At 50.6% G+C, this 23,145-nt stretch overlaps 1 protein-coding gene across 1 annotated transcript in view; it reads left to right on the top strand.

Moving 5' to 3' along the window:
• Positions 1 to 489: 489 nt before the first annotated feature.
• The window catches only part of MAP3K14 (mitogen-activated protein kinase kinase kinase 14), a 44,150-nt gene continuing 21,494 nt past the window's right edge, over positions 490 to 23,145 (top strand). The window contains exon 1 of the mRNA XM_030295609.1: positions 490 to 583. The gene's annotated coding sequence lies outside the window, so the exon portion shown is untranslated. The remainder of the gene's footprint in view (positions 584 to 23,145) is intronic.

Genomic DNA, 23,145 nt, shown 5'->3' with positions numbered 1-23,145 from the left:
GCAGAGCGCCTCGTCGTCTCCAAGGTAACCTTAGTCCGAGGCCTAGGGGGCCCACGCATGCGCACACTCGCCCTTCCTCCCCGTAACGTCCAGAAGCACGCAACCCGTAAAAAGACTGCCAGAAGCCCAGCGCGCATGTGCGGTTGCACCAACACCCCGGCCGCCTCCGCCTTCTGTCAATCTGTCCGCCTGGCAATCTCTGCTCTATAAACACCGTCCGGAAATAGTGCCCATTTCTGGAAACAGGGCCTTGTTAGCCAATCGTTGCTAGGGGGCCGTATGACGGGGCGAGACGTCTCATTGGTTAGACTGGAGGAATGGGCGGGGCCAAAGGCGGAGGTGCGGCCAAAGCAAGGAGGCGCGAAGCAGGACAAATCTGCAGCCGCCGGGGGAGGCGTGGCCCCGGGGGCGGCCTGGAAGGCAGTGGAGGGGGGGAGGGTCCCGAGGCGGTGGCGGGGGGCGGGGCCCGAGGCCGGGGCGGGGCGACCGTGGTCCCGGAGCACAGCGGTCGGCGGCCGACGGCGGGAGACCGCGGGCGAGGGGAGCGCGACACTCGCTGGCTGGGGAGATCGGCGCTCAGCCGGTAGGTGACTGAACGGGATCCCGGGACCCCGAGCGGGGCGCCGAGGGAACGGCGGGGAAGAATCGCCCCACAGCCCGGGGTCGGGCCGCGACCTGGCCCGCCGCCCGGAATGGTGGGGGTCCGCGGCGCGGACGGTCGGATCCACTCGCGCGCGAGCCCCCGGCGGCCGGCCGCCGGCGCTCGCTTCGCACCACGCTGCCAGGGCCACGGTCGCACGCTGCGCTCGTCTCGCACCCCCGCAGGCCGCACGCTCGCCGAGAGCGCGCATAGGGGCGCCCTGCTTCCCCTTCCCCAACGCAACGCCCCCATTGCCCCCGCGCTCAGCCTCCCCTGCCGCCAAGCCCGCCCCTCCTACTCTTCTCCCTGGGTGCCCGCAGGGTGGGGGTTCGCCTCGGCTCGGGACGGAAGGTGGCGGCTCGGGACGGAAGGTGGCGGATGCACAAGCGCCCCGGATCTGTGCGTCCTCTCACCTGCTGTGGCCGTGAAACCCTCGGCCTTCCCTTGGGAAGTTCTCGGGTCACACCCCGAAGCGGGGAGAAGGAGCGGAGCTTGCCCTTGGCACCCGGTGGGGCAATGCTGGCCACTCTCGGCATCCTTTCTCACCCTGACCCTTCTGTGATTCTTTTGTCCGCTACGCTCAGGACTTTATCCGGGTCCCGTATAATGTTCCCATCTTGGAAGCCCACCAGGCACCAGGTGGAGAGAGGCCGCTTGTAGAGTGCAGTCTCACCTGCCCAGAAGCCTCCTTGGTGCTGGGCAACTTCAGAAGTGCTTCCCTCCTAAATAGAGTTAAAACTGTTGCTTTCGGTCTTGAACGGTGTGCTGGGGAAGTAGTGTGGAGAGCAGAGGATAAGCAGAGAAAAGGTACAGAAATCAGGGGTAGAAGTGGCAGGATTATTTTTAACTGGAGGCGGTGAACACCAGTGGCTTGATTAAGGAGTCTAAGCCAACGAAGTTAAACGGTGAGAAATGGGGCCCGCTACAGACGAGCAGTCTGAAGTTCATTCCAGGAAAAATGTTGAAAACCGCTTGACTAGAAACACAGTCTCTGAAAGATTAGAGGGAGATAGTATCTTAACATTAGTGATGTGTTTTTTACTTAGTGTCTTCATACCTGTAACCTCCATTTTCCTTCAGACATCTGCAGGAAGACATAGATGGTATTGTCCTGTTTCATAGGTGAGGCACCTGGGGCGGGTGGGGGTGGGTGGGTTGTAATATATTTTGCCTAATGCGTTCTAGCCAGGACTGAGGGTGAGAGGCCTGGGCCACTGGAGTCTTACCAGGGTTCCTTGCCCTGGACCAGGACCACATTATGGGACTTGGTTGCAGGAAGAAGGGAGAGGTCTGGCGTGGTATTTATGCTCTTGCCGTGAGAGGACAGGTGCTTGGCTTGCTTCCGATGTATTCGGATTTACTGTTGGTGTTTTTTAAGCGATGTTAAAGTCAGTTCCTTGGGTGTGGTGATGCCAGACCTCTCTCTGACACCTTTAAGACATCCTCATTTATTTTGAAGGGTGTGGTGAACTTCTCAGAAGGTCTCAAAATAAAAGTAACTTTAGAAATACGGACCCAGGTGTATGTTCCAACACTTTTGTAAAATCAGACAGCAACAGGCTGCCAACCTTTAGATCATCTTCTGACTGTTTTCAGATTATAAGGAGCCGTTCTGAAGGGGGTTTTTTGCCCCTGGTATTGTCTGTTAGGGTTTGTGGGAGCGGCACCACAGACAGAGACCCTGCCAAATGAGCCTTCATCTATTAAACAAAAATGTCTGGTTGGCCGTTTCGCCTCAACAGATGGAGGTTTGGTTCCTCATTTTGGTTCTCCTGTTGAACACTGACTCCTTTGTGATCTGCTTGGAGTGTTTATATATCATTTAATGTTGAGAAGCAGGCTGGGCCCTGATTGGTTGTCCAACTCCGGGCAACTGTTGTGATCCTTTTGGTTCATGATAACAGTTCATCCTGGCCAAGGTCTGGTGAGAGATCTGTAGAGATGGGAAAGACAAAGCTTCATCCAGCATTGTTTTCTTCGTTGTTGGCACCCCCTTAAGAGGGCTCTATCACTTTGGCCTGTGAAGTCACTGTTCATTTCCTATTTTTTTTCCTGTCTCCGCGGACAGCACACGAGCTTTTCGAACAGGTCTGCCTGCCTTGATGAAGAGCTGATAGATTCATATCAGTTGGCTTGACAGATGTTCTTTCCGGGAGGATAGTTAAGAAATCGTGGAAGCAAATTCAGTCCTACGTGAAAAGTATAAGTCAGCTTGATACTCTCATAGGCAGCTTGTTTGTACCAAAGGCTTCCATCATCTCAAAGCTGTTTTTTTTTTTTTCCTGGCAAAAGGTTAAAATGCAACTAAAATTCTGCTTTCGTGATTAATAAGTCACTACCGCAGTTGTGTCTGATGCTTCCTGTTTGCCCCATTTTAGTATTTCAGTTAAACTGGAAACATCTGAGCACAATGGGCACTTTTGATGGCACCGGTGTGAAATTGGCGGGAAGGGAGACCCTTCCATGTCCGTGGATTTGGGGAACTCGAAGGATAGGCCGGGCCCTCTGGCCTGTGCACACCACACCGCGACTCGACTCGGAGGGAAAGGAGTGGAGGCTGGGCCCTCTCAAGGGGGTGGAGCGAGCGTTAGAAGTGATGCACGTGTGAAGGCTTATGCATTTACTTGGTGGTGCTGACTGAAATGTTGAAAGCAGTAGATCAGAAATAGAAGGCTAAACATAGGGCAACTTGGGTAGTAGAACATTTCAGTCGAGCTGAGTGAGACACCGACGTACGTTGGGCAGACGGTCGTTAGTTCGGGGCTTGTCTTCCACACCTGAGTGGCACTACGGAGAAAAGCCATTTTCCCTTCGGTGGCCTGTGTGTCCTTCTTTGTGTTCTAGTTGAACGGATCCTCCTCCCAGCTTGCTGTCTTATGGCTTTTAATCGCTTATCCTCCTGATATAAATCCCTTAAAATTATATGGCATGAAGAGTAATGGCACGTTGTAGCCATTTTTTTGTACTTTTTTTATACTTCTACTTTGTCAAGAAAGGCAGGGCCAAAGATCAGGAAAGGGAAGCCTCCTAAGGAGAAATAGGGCACACAAGATTCTTCAGGAGAGCACCGTCATGCCCAGAAGCTAAACACACGTTTCTTAACATCTGTTTCACTGCTTTTTCTACTAACTTACTCATGAAAGGATAAGTTGGGGGTTTTTTTCCCCCCCAAACATGCCAATTTTGAATGTGACTACACCGGGGTAGCTGCTGTGTTTCTCTGTTTATGCTAAAATAGTAATGAGTGTCGTTGACAGCGATCGAGTGGCATTGGTTATTCACAATTGCTCGTTACTAAAAGGCTGACCGAGGACTAGCACGTTCTCTGGACGAGTCTACTTGTCTTCATTTTGCAGATGGCAGAAATTAGGGCCGAGTGGTCAGGTGATTTGGCCCGAGCAATAGAGCAAGTCTGGTGGTGTCTCCGGGGTCAAATGTGGGGGTTGGGGCTGTCATGTCAGACAGACCTGGGTCAGGTGCAGCTCTGCCACGGTCTGCCCGTGTGACTCAGGCAAATCACTTCGCTTCTCCAAGCATTGGGTGCCTCATCTATACATGGGATCAGAAATACTTCACAGGGTTGTTTTGAGTAGAAAATGAGAGCATCTGTGCAAAGTGCTGAGCTCCGTGCCTGGCACGTAATAAGCCTCAGGACACAGTGGCTTAGCAGTAGTGGTAGCTGCCTTTTCTTCTGGAAGATGATGTCAAGAAGGGTCAGACTGCCTGACAGGGCAGAGTCATTTTCTCAGTAGGACCTCCGGGGGATGTTTCTTCTGGGCAGAGGTTTTAGCTGTCACGTTCTCCCCATCTTACACTAGATACTGTCCTCACCACCCTCCAAAGGAGCCTACAGAGGCCCAGGCTCTGCCCGATCAGAGTGGGGGATCCTAGACCTAGGCCAGCCTCGGCCCTCCCAGGACTCTGAGCCAGAAGCAGGGCTGGGCCTTTCTTTCTAGGCCTCCCTTGTGTCCCCCATGTGGTGCAGCGGGTCCCCGCCTTAACTCTGGAGATGAAAAGTAGGAAAATGCCATATAGAACATAAGTCAACAAGGACTTGTTCTTTGTTTGAGGGACTCAAAGGGAAATTTTGGTTCTGAAGAAAGAGGGTGCCTGGGTTGGGTCAGTCGGTTAAGCGTCCAACTCTTGGTTTCGGCTCATGATCCCGCGGTTGGTGAGATCGAGCCCCGTGTCCGGCTCTGCACTGACATCTCGGAGCCTGCTTGGGATTCTCTCTCTCTCCCTCTCTGTCTCTGCCCCTCCCCGGTTCATGCTTTTTCTCCCTCTCGAAATAAATAAATATTTAAAGAATGAGAAGTCACCCAAGGTGGAAAAAAGTTTCACGTTACATTTTAAATTCTTTTTTCCTCTTCTTGATACAAAACAAAAATATAGGCTCCCACCAGGCTGACGTTCCCTTTAAATAACATTTTGTTTTCTCTTGGGGAAGCTGCCTTCATGGCCAGAGTCATTTCTAAAGTGAACCTAGTTTTTAGAAAAAATAGATCACCGGATGTCAAGCCTCATGTGGAGCTCAGTTCAGATGAAAATGAAACCAGCAGGCCCGGAGTGGTAGCCCCACACTTGACTTCAGGCCGGAGGTGAGAGGCAGCGTGTCTGGACCCGGCTCACTAACTGGTCGGCCCCACAGAGTGCATTTGATAGGTGCCTTAGTCATTTTCCAGGCAGCTTTGCTTAGGTGAGCAGAGCACTTTCTCCAGAAGGTGAGTCACCCGTGCAGGGGTGTAGGTGACAGGCGACTTATTCCCCGGCACAGTCACAGAGGAAGTCTTGAGCAGACCTTGTCAGAGAAGCTCTCTGCCACGGGGCACCTGGCCGGCTCCGTCGGAAGAGCGTGCGACTCTCGATCTTGGGGTCATGAGTTCGAGCCCCTCGTTGGGTGTAGAGATTACTAAAAAAAAAAAAAAAAAAGTGTGTATATATATATATATATATATATATATATACATACATACACACACACACTTTATAAAAGAAGAGACAGCTCTTTGTCAGAAATCACTTTCATTTCAGCAGAAGGGCTTTGGAGGCAGGGGTTGGAGCCAAGGCTTGCCAACCGACAGATAGATGGATCCCCTGACTGGGGGGGGGGGGGGAGGGTTGGGGGGGGGTCATGTGAACAAGGCACAGAGCCCAGATCAGCAGTGTCACTGCACTCCTGAGTCCAGCCACCTTGAGGGTGGAAAATGGCCCACTTCCAGTGACAGTCAGCAAAGAAGCTGGAGGGGAGCTTTGGCTCCAGGGAGCTGGGAAACCCCTTGGCAAAGAGCAGAGAGATGCAAACCATACTTTGGTGTGAAAAAGGGAACCCTTTTCTACCTGCCTCTCTTTTTGCCACCTGAGTTGGAAGGCTGTAAAGAGCTGCGGTGATCAAGAAGGCTAGATTCAACCCTGGACTTCAGAACAGTGTCATTCCAAGCCCACTGCCACCTCAGTTATCGACACTTCCGGGACCAGCGTTTGGGCCCAGAAAGAAGGAGCAGAGGAAAGTCCTGAGACACCCCTGCCAGCCAGTTTCTGGTTCCTATGGCTTCTGTTCACCCTCTCAGCACTAAGGCCATGACCAGCTATCCATCAAGACAAGGTTTGTTCAGACTCTCTCTTCTAGACCAGTGTGGTTGGTGTTCAGCTTGACTGCTGATCAGGGACATCTGTAGGCAATGTCCACGGTTAGCCTCAAAGTGGCCTTGACTTTATTGAAGCCTTCGGGGGGAAAACTAGTATTACCTTGCAGGTGGTCACAGACTCCACCTCAGCCCCATCTGCACACCCCATCAATCTGAACTAGCCAGCCCTCACTTCAGGCAGGCATGGCTAAGTGACCTTTAGGCCTCAAGCACTGTGTCAAGAAAGAGCTATTAGAATTACAGCCTAGAAATGATCATTATCATTTACATTCTCCCCTATTTTTCTTTATTTAAAAAAAAATGATTTTTATTTTTATTTATTCATTTGGAGAAAGAGAGAGCAAGCAACCGGGGGCGGTGGGGGGGGGGGGCAGAGAGAGAACTCCAAGCAGGCTTCTCGCTGTCAGCACGGAGCCTGATGCGGGGCTCCAACCCATGAACCGCGAGATCATGAGCTGAGCTGAAACCGAGAGTCAGATGCGTAACCGACAGAGCCATCCAGGCACCCCTCCCCTATTTTTCTTAAGGTTTATTTATTTATTTTTGACAGAGAGAAAGCACGCAAGCAGGGGAGGGGCGGAGAGAGAGAATCCCAAGCAGGCTCTGTACTGTCAGCTTAGAGCCCGATTCAGGGCTCCAGCTCACAAACTGGGAGATCACAACCTGATCCAAAACCGAGAGTCGGACACTTAACCGACTGAGCCACCCGGGCGCCCTACATTCTCCCCCGTTTTACAAAAGAGAAAACTGTGGCCCAAGGGAGCAGAGTTGCCTAAGGCCACACGGCCAGTTAATGGCAGTATCTGAACTAAAGCCCAGGCTCTTTTCACTATGCTGTGCTGCGACCACGGAACAGAGGAACTGCCCCCGGGGTAGGAATTGTACTTTTTCACCAGTTCCTCCTTTATTCCCCCACCTTGGCCCCATGCCTCTCAGCCTTTCTGCAAGCTCTGCCAGACCTGGGAGGGGTGGAGCCAGAACGGCAGCTGCTGTGGGTCTAAGAAAAAGTCAACAGAAAGCTATTCATTTGATACTCTCTTATACCACGAAGTTTGTGTAACCAAAAGGAGGTCAAGGTTGATAAGAAAATACAAGTCTGGGCAGGGTTACCCGGAAGTCTCAAAGGTTGCTTGCACCTTTAAGGTACCTTCCTACCTCCCCAAGCAGTATCTTACCCAAAGTGGGTGTTCAGTTACTATTAATGACTGATTGCGAGGGGACAAAGCCATGGGGCACCAAGAAGCCCTTCTGTATCTTTCCGCCGTGAAGAAGAGACATGTCGCCCGTGGCATGCAGGTGGCCGGGAAAGCCAGAGCAGTCGGATGTCATTCCAGCTGGATGCCTCCAGCAACTCTCAGCAAAGAAGCTCTTCCTCATGGGCAGAGCATGATGTCGGATCGGGATGGTGGCCCCTGTAAGTGCAAAGAGCCGTTGTGTCTGCGATTAACCACCCACCTGATGCTCTCATTGATGTGTCCTTTTACTGGGCCAGAATTTGCCAGTACTCCTAGGTCTGCTGGTCAATACCAGGGATGACCTGGGGTGGGAGGGGTAGGAGGAAAGGGGGCCTTACCCAGCCTCAGATGAGGATGTCATTACCAGTTAAGATTAGAAAATGGACTTCTTTGGCCCAAGAAGTGAGTTGGATGAACCAGGCTTCTTGAGCCCATGCTCAGTAGTCCCAGCTGGTAGGTGCTGTACTTTGAGAGGCAGGAATAGCTTTACAGACATAAATGTAAAAGGCGGAGATTTGTGTATGTACTACCTCCTAGCGAGCATATGTGCACACATCAGAGCCCAGATGGATATTGCCTAGTTCAGAAGGGTCACCTTCTCAAAGACTTGGAGATCATTGGGTCTCAAGGTCAGCATTTAGGAAAGGGGACAAGGGCGGCTCGGGACCCAGCTTGCATGACACCTCCTTGTACCCCCGTATAGTCAGAATACAGGCACCGTGCTGGGGCACCTGAGTGGCTCAGTCGGTTAAGCGTCCGACTTCAGCTCAGGTCACGATCTCACAGTTCATGGCTTCGAGCCCCTGCGTCGGGCTCTGTGCTGCTGACAGCTCGGAGCCTGGAGCCTGTTTCGGATTCTGTGTCTCCCTCTCTCTCTGCCCCTCCCCTGCTCGCACTCTGTCTCTCTCTCTCTCTCTCTTAAAAATAAATAAACATTAAAAACTTTTAAAGAAAAAAAGAAAGAATATAAGCACCGTGCTGTGACCCCTGGTATAGGGAGCTGTCTCTGCCCCTTCCGGCTCACCGAATGAATGGCCGGTCTGGACATTCAGACACTGGCTGGCCAGACTCTTGGAGCCGAGGCACCAGGTTATTCTTCAGGAGCGCATCAGTCACCCTTTCGGTGAGTGCTTGCCAAGAATGTCACGGTTGTAGGCTCTGGCAGGTGCTAGAATATAGTAATGGGGATAACTGAGGTGCTGCCCTCGAGGAGCTCACTGTGGTGGGGACGGGGCGGGAGGAGACAGACCTTGCAGGTGCTAAATAATGAACCGTGACTGAGGAGGCTGGAGAGGAGCCAGGAAGACGTGGTGGCCCGGGACCCTCCTTGTCCTGCGGGGCCCGGTACGGTCACACACACAGCTCCTCGGAGGCAAGGAGCGCCGCCTCCCATTCTGCAGGTGTCCGGGTGGGAACACCCTCAGCATTTCTCATCTTGGGCTCTTGTACCACTTGTCAGCCTGGAAAAGGAGCTTGAGAACAATCTGGAAACCTCAGCACTCTAGGAGAAAGGAGCATAGTTGCAGAGGCGTATGGCAGTCAGGAGAAACGTGTGCTTGCACGTGGCTCAGAGCAGAAGCAGACCACAGAGAGCCAGCCATTAAAGACGTGGCTGACTTCTCCCAGCCTTCCAGGCTGGAATAGAGAAGGCAGTGACACAGTGACCGATCCCATGTGCTTGGTGCCACTCCGACACAGGTTCGTAGGCAGATGATTCAAAGCCTGACCCATGACAGTGCTTCTTAATAACCAAGTTCAGCATTCCAGAAAAGCCTTTCCAGGGTTACGACGGTGAAAGCCTCGTGAGGGCAAGGACCTTGTCTGTCTTGGCCACCGTGGCATCTTTTGGCCAGCACGGCACCTGGAGAATGGGAACCACTGGCTAAGTATTTGTGGTCAAGTGAATGTACAAGAGTAGCATCCATATTCCTCCTTCTAGGCCCTGATGGCCTGAGAGAGCCACAGGCTATTCGCGGTTTCCCCTCCTTTACCGAGGATTACTCTGAGAGCCTCTGGAATATTCCCCGTTATCCCACAGGTCCCAAGCCTTTCTTCCCTTCCCAGAGGAGGGCAAGAATGGGGCTGTATTATACAGGGACGCGTCAAAGTCACCTTTGCTGCTCACGTCCTCAAGTCGTCCCTCAGGCCAGTCGGCCAAAGGGTATGGTATGGCAGCATCTGAAATGAAGCCATGGGCAGGGTTCCACTGCCACGGTGCTTCCTTCCATTAACCCCTGCGCCTTGGAAGTCTTCTGTGGAAAGCCGAGTTGTTTGGGTTTCTTGTTTATTCTAAGGTTCCTCAAACTAGTTCCTCAATTTCAAAACCAGTCACCAGTGACTACAACGAACTTGGAGCCTCCTCCCTTACAGGGAGGCTGAGCCTGTCTTTCTCCATCTGCTCTGAATTACAGGTAGACCCTGCTCGAAGCCAGTGCCACTTGGGAAAACCAGAGACAAACCCAGAGAGGAGGGGAATAAGTGGTTGTATTTCAGTGGGATTAACCGTAGCCCAGGGAACTGCTCCCTTGCTCAGAATCCAATTCAAAAGGTTAAACAAGGAGAGCTGTTTTTCACAACCAAATGTTGCTTGTAATGATGACCTCAAGGCTTGGCAAGATCCAGAAGTGCATTTTGACTCATCAAAAGAAAGCTGATTGTGTTTGGCATGATTCTGGTGTCGGGGGCAGTTTATGGCACTGTAATCTTTGGAAATTGATCATTACCGAATGGTATCCCCTGCAGGCCCCCTTAATCAAAATGTTTAAATACACAAAATACCCCCACAGAACACACTTGAAATTTTTTTTACACAACATACATTAAAAATTCCTTGCCAGTTTAGTGTATAAAATGAAGCATGCGTGTGGTTGGGGTTTTTTTTTTTTTTTTTTTCCCCTTCAATACTACTCCCCTCCCCCAACGTTCTCCTGCATACCAATTCCATAATTGTCTGTGTGGGTCAGTGAGGCCCCAGTGGCATCTTCGATCCGCCATTGGCTCTCCTCCTGCAAAGGATTCAAAAGTTGAATTGAAAATGCCATCGTAACACTTCTTTTAAAGCGTCTACAATGCTCTTTATCAGGGGCCTGGAGGACAAGGTACTGGCGATGTTTATGAAGACGGTAGCTGTTAAAAAAAAAACAACCTAGGGGGGCGCCTGGGTGGCTCATTGGGTTAAGTGATCCACTCTTGATTTTTTGGCTCAGGTCAGGGCCCCTCCCTGGGGTTTGCTTGAGATTCTTTTTCCTGCTCCCTCTGTCCCCGACCCCCCTTCAACAACAACCACAAAAATAACCAAACAACCAAACCAATAACAACAACCAAAGCGAAATAGCCTGGAGCCAGGTTTTCTAAAATGAATGGCTGGAGCACCTGGGTGGCTCAGTCGCTTCATTTTGGCTCAGTTCACGATCTCACGGTTCGTGGGTTCGAGCCCCGCGTCTGGCTCTGTGCTGAGCGCAGAACCTGCTTGAGATTCTCTCCCTCTCCCTGTCTCTCTCTTTCTCTCTCTTTGTCTCTCTCTCAATAAATAAACATTTAAAAACATAAAGTGAATAGCAGATTTGAACTTTGTCATAGAATGGGTCCTTGTGACGGGCCCAGGTATGTATTAGCTGATACCTGTGCTGGGCGTGGGTGGGCTAGGGAATGAACACAAGCCTGCCACGTGTCTTGCTAGGAGTCTTCACTCCCCATCGCCGTTTCAAGTGTCTTTTTTCCAGAACGCCGGCCAACTGCGTTTATGCTCCCTAATTGAGATGCTTCCTCCTGGGTCAGTCCCTGGGTTTCTCACTAACAGACCTTTGGCTTGTGGCTGCTTCTGTGTGGGGGGTCTCAATTCTTTTTTTTTTTTTTAATGTTTATTTATTTTTGAGATAGAGACAGAGCATGAACAGGGGAGGGTCAGAGAGAGAGGGAGACACAGAACCTGAAGCAGGCTCCAGGCTCTGAGCTGTCAGCACAGAGCCTGACGCGGGGCTCGAACTCACGGACCGTGAGGTCATGACCTGAGCCGAAGTCGGCCGCTTAACTGACTGAGCCACCCAGGCGCCCCCCAATTCTTAAAGCTTAGATCATTTGAAAATAGGGCATCATGGTTAAGAGTATGTACTTTTTGACATAAGAGTCCTGTGTACAAATCCCACTTCTGCCACTTCCTTGCAGAGTAGCCTTACACTGATCTCTTGACCCCCTGAGCCTCAGTGTCTTCCCCCACATAAAGGGGACAATATTAGCGCCTTGTTCACAGCGTCACTGTGAGGGCCCAAGAAATAGTACGTGCGTTTCCTGATAGGTAGCATGCAATAATAGCTGCCATTATTATTTTTATTATTATTGACAACCGGCGAGTAATTAATGTGTATACACATAGCAGCAGCTTGTTGAAAACACTTGAAGATGTCCACAGGACGGCTAATTTCAGCGTGAGCTGCCCAGGAATTCTGGGTCCCGGGTTCATTACGCACCGCCCACAGCTCGTTCCTTAGTGCATTCAGAGCTGAGGCACGGCCAGCAGAGAAAGTAGCTGGAAGGCAGGTTTCGAATGCACTTCAAAGAACATCCCCCTGGTAGCTTGGCCTTTCCTGGCTGACTACTTCTGCCCTGTGGTCTCAGGATTCTCCCCTCCTATTCTGACAGCGTCTGTTCCAGACCTTCCTCCTGATACTAAGGCTGCTGGCTAGAGGCTTTGCAAGGTAGATTTCAGCACTGCAGAGGCAAGGACTTTCAGACAACTGGTACTTCCAGGCCCAGAAGGGCCTGCTCATCTTGGGACAGCTTCCTTCTGACTGGAGGCTTTGCTCACGTTTATAGAGCACCCGCTTATTCCAGGCACAGTATTGGGCATTTAGAGATTGCTTCTTGCGTTTAATGGGCCTGTAAAATCCTGTTGTTTGAGCATCCCTGTTTTACAGATGAGACACCCGAGTCTCAGAGTAAGTGATCTGCACCTGGTCACACACCAGAGTGGTAGAGGCTCCAGTTCAAACTCGGATCTTTTGACTCCAAGGCCATCCTGTTAATGTAGCTAAGATGGCCGTCCTCAGGATTATTAAGTGATACCTTGGAATAAATGACCTCCAAAGGCCCTCTGATCCCAAGATCGTTGTGTGATTGCTTTATCATTTATTTATCCAGCCATCCATTCTCACCAACTAGATTATAAGCACCTTGAAGGCAAGGATAGCATCTTTCTAGTAAATAGCTGATATAACGTTTGGGAACCCACCTGTCCCGGACTGATCGATGCTGCCTACTTTTCTGACACATAGAAATGAGAAAAGAGCAAGCCCACGATGAAAAGGGTCACCCAGAAATTTCAGCCCCAGATATTTACCACCCAGAATTAACCTATACAAGTGCACAAAGAAGTAAATAAACGGTTGCAGGGGGAGTGGTTTTGTTTTTCAGTTTTTGGGTTTTTTGCGGTATTACTTACAAGAGTGAAAAGTTGGGAACGATGTGCAAGTCCATCCGTAGAGGAATAGATGAAGAAATGGTGGTATATTTATACCATAGAATCTTATGGAACCGTTAAAAAAAATGAGAGAGGGGCGCCTGGGTGGCTCAGTCGGTTGAGCGTCCGACTTCAGCTCAGGTCATGATCTCACAGCTCGTGAGTTCGAGCCCCGCGTCGGGCTCTGTGCTGACAGCTCAGAAGCCTGGAGTCTGCTTCAGATTCTGTGCCTCCCTCTCTCTCTGCCCCAACCCACTTGCATTCTGTCTCTGTCTCTCTCAAAAATACACATCAAAAAAATTTTTTTTAAAAATGAGAGAGATCTAACATACACTGAAATGTAACAGTATCCATAATCTATTGTTAAGTGAAAGATGCGACTTGTACAATATTATGTATGTAGGGGCGCCTGGGTGGCTCAGTCAGTCAAGCATCCGACTTTGGCTCAGGTCATAATCTCACAGTTGTGGGTTCGAGCCCCACATCAGGCTCTGTGCTGACAGCTCAGAGCCTGGACCCTGGTTTGGATTCTGTCTCCCTCTCTCTCTTCCCCTCCCCCAGCTCACGCTCTGTCTCTCAAAAATTAATAAACGTTAAAAAAAATTAGAATATTGTGTATGTATAAGCCTGTGTTTCTTTTAAAACCAGTCCCGAACTCTATGTTTGTACATGAATGCTAAGGGACCTAGAAGGATTTATACCAAATTTAAGGGTTTCTTACATTGTAGGGAGGAGGCAATGGGGCAAAGCTTGCTTTCTTGCTTTCTTGCTTTCTTCCTTTCTTCCTTTCTTTCTCTATATACTTGGTATGGTTGAAATTTTCACAGTGAACAAGTATTACTTTTGTATTTGAAAACAAAATATAGATTAAAAAAAAAAGAAATCAGGTCAGATATTACATCAGGAAGGTAGGAGAGATTAGCCAGAACAACTTGCCTTCTTTGGGTTTCCCAGACTGAGCCCACCCCTCAGGTCCCACCCTTGACGTAAGCAGGGAAGGAGGGGCTGGTGGCTTTCTGTCTGGTCCAGGGCCGCTGTGTGTCCCCTTGTCTGTGGGGCCACTTGTGCGCACAAGTGTTTCTTCCATCCAGCACTAACACAGCCTCAGCTACTGCAACGCTTGTCTCCCATGACTATAAATAAAAGCAGGGAAGCAGGGGTCATCAGAGCTGAGGACGGCTGAGAGGGCCACCTTCTACTGCTTGAGTCATAACTGATAAAACCCACAGTCCCCAGCGGGAAACAAGAAAGAGAGAAGAATGAAAACCAAAACCAGAAGGACGGGCTTGCCCGTCTCCAGCCTTCTGTGTTAGTAGCCGTGCTCCCAGAACTCACTGACCGACCACCGAGATTCTGGTGAGGTTTCCACTGGGGGCAGGAGGCAGCCATCACGTATTTATGAAGTCCCCCTCACAAACATGGGCCAAAATGCCTCTTAAATTCTTATCCCATACCAAGAGACCCTTTTCTAGTCATAGCTTGTTTTTGTTATACAAAGTAATACTCCCCAGAGGACATCTCTGGTGGGACATACAAGAAACCACTAACTGGGATCCCCTCAGAGGGATGGGGGAAGGGTGAGAAGGACTTACACTTTTCACTGTATATCTTTTCTGTTTCGTTTTTTTTTTTTTTAATGACTTGGAAACATTATCTGTTAAAAAATGAAAACAGAGGGGCGCCTGCTGGCTCCGTCGGTTAAGCGTCCAACTCTTGGTTTCAGCTCAGGTCATGGTCTCACAGTTTGAGTTCAATCCCCTGCTTGGGGTCTCTCTCTCTCTCTCTCTCTCTGTCCCTCCCCCACTCACTCTCTCGGTCTCTCTTGAAATAAATAAATCAACTTAAAAAAAATTTTTTAATTAAAAAAAATGAAAACAGAAAAGTAATACATGATTGTTGAAAAAAAGTAGAAAAATTTAAAAAGTTGAAAAAAAATCAAAACACCACTAAACCCCAAGAGAGAGCTGTTGCCGCGTGTCTATGCTAAGTGTCTGCATTTTCATAAAGGTTGATGTAATACGCGGACGGACACATGCTAGGCGGGGTCATACTTTAGATATAATTCTGAATCCTTTCTCTGTTACTTCTGTGTTCCATTGGCATTTTTCCATAAAGTTAAAAACTATTTGTAAACATTATGAATGGCTGTACCATCATTTATTTAATAATTATCCTCCCCCTGTCATTAGACCCTTTTGTTCCAGTTTTATCATAAAACACCCTGAGCGTCTCTGATTTGGCACCTTTTTCCATATTTCTGTTTGCTCCATACCTAGACACAATTCTCTGAGTTGTGCGCAAGAGAAATGGCTGTCTTCTCTTGGTGTAAGGGTTTCTCATTTCCAGAGTGTTTCATCTGCATTATTTCATTTGATGAGTAAAGAGTGTGAGAGTGTGGGGCGCCTGGGTGGCTCAGTGGGTTAATCATCCATCTCCTGATTTCTGCCCAGGTCATGATCTCACAGTTTCGTGGGTTCGAGCCCCGCATCAGGCCCACGCCAAGCCTGCTTGGGATTTTCCCTCTCTCCCTCTCTCTCTGCCCCTGCCCTGCTTGCACTGTCTCTGTCTCTCTCAAAATAAATAAACTGAAAAGAAGAAGAAGGTGAGGGTGTGGTTAAGGACCAGGGAGATGGTGAGGAGAGCCGGTGCCATAAGCAGTCGGAAATGGAGATTGTTAGTGCGATAAAACCGTTGGGAGGGACTTCCTGGAGGCATAAGTCGAGAGCTTGGTCCGTGAAGGAAAAGCAGGATGTCCAGGGTGACCCACACAAGGACATAACACACACAGGGACCTGTCGATTTGAGTCCCATGCAAGTGGGGTGTGGAGAGACCAGACTGGCCAGAGCCAAACCCTGTGTTTTTGTTTTTGTTTTTTTAATTTTTTTTTTTTAACGTTTTATTTATTTTTGAGACAGAGAGAGACAGAGCATGAACGGGGGAGGGGCAGAGAGAGAGGGAGACACAGAATCGGAAGCAGGCTCCAGGCTCTGAGCTGTCAGCCCAGAGCCCGACGCGGGGCTCGAACTCACGGACCGTGAAATCGTGACCTGAGCTGAAGTCGGCCGCTTAACCGACTGAGCCACCCAGGCGCCCCCAAACCCTGTGTTTTTAGGGAGATAGCAGTCGGACAGATTATGGACCACAGAATTGATACTGGGCCCAGAAGCCGTGCCCAGCCAACAGATATCTCTGAACCTGAGGTTATGTTAAGGATGTGATGTTTTGAGATTAGCTTGGGATGGGAGGAGGTCTGGGAGAAGCTGGAAGTGAACAGACACGAAGTGGTTGCCTCGACCACCTGAAGGGGCCTACGGACCGCAGTGTGTCTGCACGTGCGGGGCCAGCCGGCGTCGGCGGCCGTGTAGTGGCAGTCGGGGGACAGTCGGAAATTTCATTCCATACATTGTGTTTACCCCGGCAGTTTGACCCGTGGCCTTGGCGAGACTGAGGTTTTGCGGGCATGTCAGGTTTTTATTTTACAATTGATCGGTGAGATTGTAATGATTGATGTGCGTTCACATTTCCTGTCCTCCTTAATGGGAAACGCTTAGGCGGAAACTGCCCTCCTGGGAAGCAGGCCTCAAGCTGGCGCGTGAGGCCGGTTTGGAGATTCCTCCGGCTGAGTCTCAACTCAGAGTGCTCCTTCCTCCTTCCTCAGACGTGTCTCTAGGTCCCAGAGCTGGCTCAGCCTCTCGGCCTGAGGGAGGGAGTTAAGCCAGCCTCCCCCAGGCCTGCGGCTTTAAATGCTGTCAGCCCTGGCGGGAGATAGGGTGCTGGGAGGTGGGGTGGGGGTTCTGTCCTGAGCGCGCAGTTTACATTTAAACGCCCACGTCCACCCCCCTCCCCACTCCCACCCCCGTCTGCCCCTACCCCCTACCCTGTAGGTTCTTCCATCTTCTGGAACTCTGCCTCTGAATTCTACCCCTCTGGCTAAGAATTAACCCCTGCAGTTGCATCGGGACCAAACACATTTCCGTGATCTGGTACCCAGACCCAATCTGCAAACTCCTCTCTTGGGGCTCCCAGGCCTCAGCTTTGCCCACCAGCAACTTTGAGCTGTTTGAGGCTCCTAGACTCACCTCAACTTTTGCCATTCCCTCCACCTGCAATACCTTCTCCTTTTTTCTTGGGCAACTGTTGCTCGCCCCTTGAGATGTAGCCCGAGGGCTTTAGGAAGCCCCTCCTGACACACACCAGGCTGGGCCAGGTGCCCCTCTGCGTGTCCCCATTACATCTGCTGTGTGTCTGTGTGGGTCATTGCGTGACCATATTGTATTGGAATTTTCTTTCTTTTTTTCATTTTTTAAAATGTTTTTATTTATTTTTGAGAGAGAAAGAGAGTAAGAGTGTGAGCAGGTGAGGAGCAGAGGGAGAGGGAGATACAGACTCCGAAGCAGGCTCCAAGCTCCGAGCCGTCAGCACAGAGCCCGACGTGGGTCTCGAGCCCCTGAACCGTGAGATCATGACCTGTGCCACTGACTGAGCCACCCAGGCGCCCCTAAACATTTTTTTTTTTAATGCCATTGTTAATTTAATTGACCCACGTGTCACACGGATTCCTGCATCTTCCATTGTTTCTTGTATCTCATTTCTCTGGCTTACGTTTCTGCTTGCCAACGCACATCCCTCGGGGACTATTTCAGTGAAGGTAGTGCCGTCTTTCCTGGAATTCTTGTTTCCACGTGTACGTATTTATGTGGGGGTTTTGTTGTGGTTGTTTTAAGAAAATGAAATGGCCTGTTACAACTAATCCGGTTGAAAGTCCTGACATCCCGGTGGTGTAACTCGACTAGAACTCTGTCCAGCGTATTGCTGATTCCGCCTTTACCGGAGATCCCTCATTTTTGGCTCTTGTGCTTCCTGCCTACCCAGGCTAAGAAATTATTGTGAACAGTGGGCCAACCCTGTGAGTAAAATAGAAGCAGGAATAGACACATGGGTAAAATCCTGCTCAGTTCCTTGATATTCCAGGTACTTCTGCCAACAAGTTTTTTTTTTTTTTTTTTTATGTTTATTTATTTTTGAGAGAGAGAGAGCAGAGGAGGGGTAGAGAGAGGGGGAAAGAGAGAATCCCAAGCAGGCTCCTTGATGTCAGCATGGAGCTGGACACGGGGCTTGATCTCAAGAACCGTGAAAGGGGCGCCTGGGTGGCTCAGTTGGTTAAGCGTCCGACTTCGGCTCAGGTCATGATCTCACGGTCTATAAGTTTGAGCCCCGTGTCGGGCTCTGTGCTGACAGCTCGGAGCCTGGAGCCTGCTTCAGGTTCTGTGTTTCCCTCTCTCTCTGCCCCTCCCCTACTCTCTCTCTCTGTCTCTCTCTCTCTCAAAAATAAATAAACATTTAAAAAAAATTTTTTTTAAGAACCGTGAGATGGTGACCTGAGCTGAAATCAGGAGTCAGATGCTTAAACACCTGAGCCACCCAGGCAGTGGCTCAGCTTTTGTTCTAGAATGGACCTGGGAATACTTAGGTCCTAGGGGAAGGGGGCAGAAAGCTTGAGCCCTAACCCCATGGTAGATACTCTAGTTGTGTAAATTGGGCCTCATTTGTTTCCACAGGCAGCTTATCTCTTAGAGCCTTAACTTCTTCGTCTATAAAATGGGAATAATGTCACCAACGTTGCAAGGTTCCTGTGAGGTTCCTCAATAAAGGAGACAAAGCACATAGTACAGGCCCTGGCATTTAGGGGACACTCACTGAACGCTTGTGGGGTGAATGCAGGTGCTTCATTGAGGGGATCGGTTATAAAGGATGGGTGAGGGCCAGACAGATAGTAATAAAGGAAGAAGGTATTGTCTACTAGAGCAAAGGTATTGTCAGAGTGAGCAAAAGAAAAGAAACAGAGGCTTACCCATTGCTGCTGCGCTCAGGCAAGTGAAAGAGACAGATTGGCTGGGACAGAGGCTGGGGGTAGGGGAGGTTAGGGAGAGCGGGCAGGGTAGAAAGGGGAGCCGGGGCTGAGTGTACATGGGGATCTCTGGGTCTGCCAGGCCAGATGGCTGTTTTTGCCAGGCCTGCTCACGCTGCCTTGCACTTGACCTTGGTTCCCCTTCCTGCACAGCCCCTCATTCTTGATAGGCAGAAGCCAGCCCAGTGCGGCCTAGTGGCCAGGCAAGCTGAAGGCTCAAAAGAGGAAGCATCAGAATAAGATTGGTTTTCAACTAATATCTTATGAAGGAAGTTGAGTCATTCTGCTTCTGCTATGTGTCCCCTCTGGGCATTCAGAAGAGGATAAGTTTGTACTTCCAGATGAAATAGTCATGACAGGGATTTGCCCCGGTCTGCCCTGGTCCCGCAGCGGACATTTCCAAGATGACCCTACGAAACGGAGATTTTTATTTCCCTTTTATATACAGAGAACCGAGGCTCAGTGCGTTGAATGCCTCAGCTACGGCTGGAAACGTTGACTCTATGATGCCAACACGGAGAAGTCCCATTGTCTCAGTGGTGGCATTTGTGAGCCAGGCGCAGGGCAAGAAAACGAACTCTGATCCAACATCTTCTGTGGGCCGGGCAGACCGCCTGGCGTGTCATGTACGCTACCTCACCTGGTTCTCAAAACAAGTCGGGAGCAGCTAACAGAAGAATCTGGGTGGTCTGCTCAAGGTTGAACATGCAGGCTTGGAGAGAGCCACGTGGGTCCAGCCCCACCTCTGCAGCTTGTAGCTGTGTGGCTGTTCTGGCCGGCCACTGACCTTCTCCAAGCCTCGGTCTTCACATCTGAAAATGAGGTCGATAAGGGTAGGTGCTTAGTGAATATCGACAGTGTTGATTCCGAATCGGTCATCCTGCCCTCCAGTGATCCTGACGAATCAGTTGCATCTGGTTGGGGAACAAATCTAGTTGGGGAACTAGAAGGAACCTTGGAAGATTTCCTAGGTCACTGGCTTTCAAGCTTTCTTCCTCAGAAGAGAGGACCTCGGCTTCCACGGAAATCCTGGGTGGGTGAGAGAAAGCTGACCATGTGGGGCTCCCACCCACCTTCTTTAGCGAGCACCTCTTTCTTAATGTGAACCACGTTATCATTTGCATGCTTTTAGCTCTTTTATATATTGGGCATTGAGCTAGGATTTCATTTGACAAAATGGTCTCACTGCCTTTTTTTTTTTTTTTTTTTTTTTTTAAGTTGCCAAAGCTAGAACTCCTATCCTCTAGTTCCTAGTCTGGTGTTTTTACTGTACTCACTAAAAGAGGGAACTGAAATATGATACATTTTAGAAAGGTTATCATCACTGAAGATCAAATTAAAGCATATTTTCGGACCTTCCAGTTAATCGGCAATTCATTTAGTCTAAACTCCTGTCCCAGGATCCCAGAAACAAAAATTTTGCTGTTGGAGAAAACATTACTGTCCTAGCCTTAAATAAGAACTGTCTGTTAGGACTTTCTGCGGTGATGGCGATGTTCTCTATCTGCACTGTCCAATATGATAGCTAGTGTGACTGAGGAACTGAGTTTAAATGTGATTGAATTTCAGTTGATTTAAATGTAGAGAGCCACATGTGGCTGCCATTTTGGACGGCACAGCCTTACAGTATAGAGCAGGGGTCAGATGGCAGTCTCTGGCCCCTTGGCATCAGAATCACCCAGAGAACTTGTCACAAGTACAGATTCTGGGCTTAACGCCCAGCAACTGATTCAGTATGTCTGGGGCGAGTGCATTTTAAAACTCATCAGGCCATTCTAACTTGCAGTCGGGTAGGAAACTGCTGTGTTTTTGAGCTCTTCCTTGACACGAAGAGCAATGCCAAAATCAGGCATTAACCCTGGTCTTGATCTTCTGGAGAGACTATGGTAACCTCCTGGGGAACGTCAGACCCTTAAAAATTATGATGGAAGCTGTGGACCTCTTCTCTGGAAAAATACAAACTGTAGTTTCTGCGGTTCACAGACCATCCTGAAGCTGTCCTTGAAGCCACATTAAGAATTCCCCAACTCGCTGGGGCGCCTGGGTGGCGCAGTCGGTTAAGCGTCCGACTTCAGCCAGGTCACGATCTCGCGGTCCGTGAGTTCGAGCCCCGCGTCAGGCTCCGGGCTGATGGCTCGGAGCCTGGAGCCTGTTTCCGATTCTGTGTCTCCCTCTCACTCTGCCCCTCCCCCGTTCATGCTCTGTCTCTCTCTGTCCCAAAAATAAATAAACATTGAAAAAAAAAAAATTAAAAAAAAAAAAAAAAAAAGAATTCCCCAACTCGGCTGGGGCACCTGGGTGGCTCAGTCGGTTAAGCAGCCAACTTCAGCTCAGGTCATAATCTCACAGGTCGTGGGTTTGAGCCCCACGTCGGGTCTGATACTGAATAAATTCCACACCTTTCTTTCCCCTTTTGTTCGTGGCCTTGTCAGTGAGCTGAGTGGGTGTGGCTATTGCCAGGGCCCACGTCTTCAGCCCTGCGAGAGAGCAGAGGGGCAGAATGCATTTGAGACCTGAGTGGAGCTGGGGAGGGCGTCCAGACTGAGTAATGGATCAGGATTTTGACAAGCCTTCAAAGGCAGAGGCGCAGCTGGCCCCCACTCAGTCTTCACCCCACAAGCTGCGGGAGAGAGAAGGGGCAAGGCTGTAGGGCAGCGGTCCGGGGCAACAAGCCCAGGGCTGAAAATGCCACCCGGCCAGCAGTCCCAGGCTTCATGAGAACCCCGGTTTTTTGTAGGCCAGGCCCCTTACAGAAGTAGGGAAGGAGGCGGGGGGAGGGGGGGCAGCAAGCGTGTGTGAATGTGTAGGAGACCTGCCGTCAGGCCAGAGTATCCTGAGAATAGCTTCTTGAACTTGGAGGCTGTCAGCGAGGGTCTGAGTCACGGTCACATGGCACAGGAGAAGCCGTACAGCTCCCAGGCCGTGATTTTGTGGCCCTGGGAGGTGAGGGTCAGCCTGTTTTCCCGTGCCCTTCACAGGTTCAGCTGCCAGCTGCTGGGTTAGTTTCTCAACGGCCTGCTTGTTCCTCTCTCTGCCTGCCAGGCTGTGGGATGAGTCATCAGGGAACTGCAGAGGAGGCCCTTAGCCCGGCTGCCTCAGCCTCAGCTTCTCTGGGCCTGGGGAGCCCAGCATGCTCATGGAGGGGGATCAGAGCCCCTGGCCAGCGGCCCAGCTAACCCCCAAGGTGAAAGGACGGCTCCTGGGGGAGAGGGGCCGCCCCCCAGCCTCTCTGGAGGGCTCTAGCTCACGATGAGCCATGTCAGACAGAGACAGCCCCGTGAGCCCAACGCAGCCAGTTCTCAAATAGCTGGGTGCCCCTGCAGCAACCACGGACAGCTTGGCCTCATTTGTCTCACTCCTCAGATGGAACTTTCTCTTTATCCCTGGTGCCCGGGATCATCCTGTCTCTGAAGGTCATCCTCCGATTCCCCCATTCAGCCAACATCGATCGTCTCGTCTGTGCCCCGCCGTGCTATACTCTGAGGGCACCATTCCTGCCCTCAGGAGCCTTCTGACCAGGCAGGGCCATGAGTTTCCCCCTTGAGTTTGCCTGTAGCGCAGGAGACTTGGGGAGGGGGCAGTACAGCCTGGAGCTGGAGGTTCCAGGCTGTGGTCCTGCAGTGCCGCAGGAGGCTGGGTGACCTTGGGCGAGTCTCCACCTGGTTTGCATCAGTTTCTTCAAGTGAGAATGAGATTAAAGCACTGCTGAGGTCCCTGCAGGCACACCTCTAGTGGTGTTAGGTCCGGAGGGCTTGGGGTTCGTTTTTTGTTTGTTCGTTTGAATGTTTGTTTGTTTGTTTATTCTTGAGAGACAGAGCATGAGCAAGGGAGGGGCAGAGAGGGAGGGAGACACAGCATCTGAAGCAGGTTCCAGGCTCCGAGCTGTCAGCACAGAGCCCGATGCGGGGCTCGAACTCACAAACTGGGAGATCGTGACCTGAGCCGAAGTCAGACGCTTAACCGACTGAGCCACCCAAGTGCCGCGGGGTTTCTTTCTAAGACCCCATTTTCCCTGGTAAAGAGGCTGAGATAGGTAGGCACTTGGAAGTCAGAACACCCCTTAGACTTCTTAAGGTCATCAGGTAACAACGAGACCTCCCATGCAGCCTCCTCAGCATCCGAATTCGGGGTCACACCCGAGCATCTGTGCTGAAAGCTGGAGCTGCTCTGACTTCGAAGCCAGCAGACCCTTGAAGGCAGAGATGAAAGGATCAAGTTAGTAGTGACCAACAAGCCCATCCCACCCTCACCCTCCCGCTCA

Source organism: Lynx canadensis, chromosome E1 (assembly GCF_007474595.2).
Source record: "Lynx canadensis isolate LIC74 chromosome E1, mLynCan4.pri.v2, whole genome shotgun sequence".
NCBI classification, from domain to species: domain Eukaryota; kingdom Metazoa; phylum Chordata; class Mammalia; order Carnivora; family Felidae; genus Lynx; species Lynx canadensis.
This window is presented reverse-complemented; position numbering and strand designations above follow the sequence as displayed.